The sequence below is a fragment of the Hordeum vulgare genome, chromosome 7H, assembly GCF_904849725.1.
Source record: "Hordeum vulgare subsp. vulgare chromosome 7H, MorexV3_pseudomolecules_assembly, whole genome shotgun sequence".
Taxonomy (NCBI): domain Eukaryota; kingdom Viridiplantae; phylum Streptophyta; class Magnoliopsida; order Poales; family Poaceae; genus Hordeum; species Hordeum vulgare.
The window spans coordinates 330,592,243-330,594,723 of record NC_058524.1 but is presented as its reverse complement, the minus strand read 5'-3'; positions in this window follow the sequence as shown (position 1 = coordinate 330,594,723).

The following is a 2,481-nucleotide window of genomic DNA, read 5'->3' as shown; positions in this document are numbered from 1 at the left end:
GCGTGGGAAACGACCCAATCTACACATACCCAGAACAATTCGAAAGAATCACCGTTTTAAATATGCAAATGCATGCATATTTATGACAGGAACCCTTTCAAACGGGAGACGCATATTGGTTACGCAACACCTTTACATTTTAATAATAAAAATACCTAGCTAGATAGTGTCATCAGCACGAAGGCCGGAACAGAGCAAAATAAAGGGGGTGGAGGAGGAGTTAACAAATGTGCTCACTTTCGAATGCAGGGGAGGTCGTCGAAAACCAATCCCTCGCGGAGAAGCTACTGCACATTTAAATGCACTCAATCAACACAAATACGCACTCACGGTAATTAAGCCAACTAATACTAACATCTATTATTAATAATTTATTATTCAAGTTTTGTTACTCTTCTCTTCTTCTATTTCTTTTCTTCTTATTATTTTCTTTCTATTGCACTTACTAACTAATACTAACTAATGCTAACTAATACTAACTAATGCTAACTAATACTAACTAATGCTAACTAATACTAACAAAAGCTAATACTAACTAATGCTAACTAATACTAATACTTACATGTACTAACATGTATTGCTAACTAAATCTAACTAAAAATCTAACTAAAGCTAATACTAACTAATGCTAACTAATACTAATACTTACATGTACTAACATGTATTGCTAACTAAATCTAACTAAAAATCTAACTAAAGCTAATACTAACTAATGCTAACTAATACTAATACTTACATGTACTAATATGTATTGCTAACTAAATCTAACTAAAAATCTAACTAAAGATAATACTAACTAATGCTAACTAATACCAATACTTACATGTACTAACATGTATTGCTAACTAAATCTAACTAAAAATCTAACTAAAGCTAATACTAACTAATGCTAACTAAGGCTTCCATTTCAAACGTTTCATAGGATCTAAGAGGCCCTAACATAGAAAAAATAAACTAAAAAAACAAAAAAAGTGGGAGCAGGAGCTCACCGGCGAGTCCACCGACGGCTGGCGCGGGGTGGCGGCGGGGCGGGGCGGCGCAGGGCGGCGCGGGGCGGCGCAGGGCGGGGCGGGCGCGGGGCGGGCGCCGGCGAGCAGGGGCGGCGCGGGGCGGCGCAGGGCGGGTCGGGAGAGCAGGGTGGGAGAGGTACGTGAGAGCGAGAAGAGGTCGTGGCACGGGGGGATAATGCGTTAGTCTTTGCCCTCAGCCAGCTGTCGGCAAAGACAGCCGTTAGTCTTTGCCCTCAGCTGGGTGTCGGCAAAGACGGCCCCCGTTAAGCACTGGTCGAGGCGGCGACCGGGTTAGCCCCCTATGACGTCAGCCTTCCTATGCCGACAGCTTTTTTTGTCCTTTGCCGTCAGCTGGCTACCGGCTTAGATAAAGCGGACGGCATAGATTTTCTTTGCCGTCAGCCCCTCCTATGCCGTCAGCATCTATTTTGGCTGAGGGCAAAGTCTCTTTGCCGTCAGCCCCATGAAATTGCTGACGGCAAAGCTTAAAGCTGTGGGCAAATTATGTTTTTCCAGTAGTGAAACAATAGTCACTTCAAGCATCACAAGTATTCACAAAAATTTTAATTGGTCCCAAATTTTGAAATAAGTTACTTAGTCAGGAAAGCCAAAAATTTGGGGTGTGACAATAAAATAGGGTTGAAAATCTTATATATGGAAAATATATGTCCCTCTGAGCTTCCATGAATTTACTCAGAATTTTCTAAGGCAGGAAAGCAATTTTCCTTGTGGGAATATCATTCCTGGCCTTAGAAACATACATAAATATAAAATAGGAAAGTAATATTTTAAATCACCAATTAATGTTTTTAATGAATGCAAATAATATTTGGATCAGATCACCAACTGTGGTTGGAAGTTCCACTTGGCTTCATGAGCTAGTAGTGTATCCCAACATGATGAAGGTGCTCTTGATATAAAGGAAAACGGGTTTTTGAAGAGAGGAAAATAATAAGTTTTTCATGGGTTTGAGTCATCAAGCATGCAAGCATTCACTCATACAAGGGCTTACATTGCACTCACAACATTATTTGAAAAAGTTTTAACAAGCTCTGATTTTGCAAGATAAAAATACTTGTGGGGAAAAACAGGATGTGACAGGCAATGCGCGAGGTTAGTTGATCTCGCCATCGAGGTGAGTTTTCTTCATTATTTCTTTCGTTCTTTTGTCCCTAGATGGATGATGAAAATTCCTTTTGAGGAGTGGTTACAGGCCGCACTTATGAAGGAGAGGGAGGCCACCAGGCTCTTGTTTGAGGAGAGGGACCGGAATACGTAGAGGTTGCTTGAGGAGGAGAGGGCACGCAATAATGCCATGCAAAGGCCATGCACGAATTCGTTGCGGTAAGTCAGTTGTGTGAGAAGCAAGGCTATGTGTGAGACGCAACAAGGCTATTTCATTGACTCCTCGAAAACTAATTTGCAGGGCATGTGTGAGAAGCAAGGTTTACCACCCCCTCCGCCGATGCCT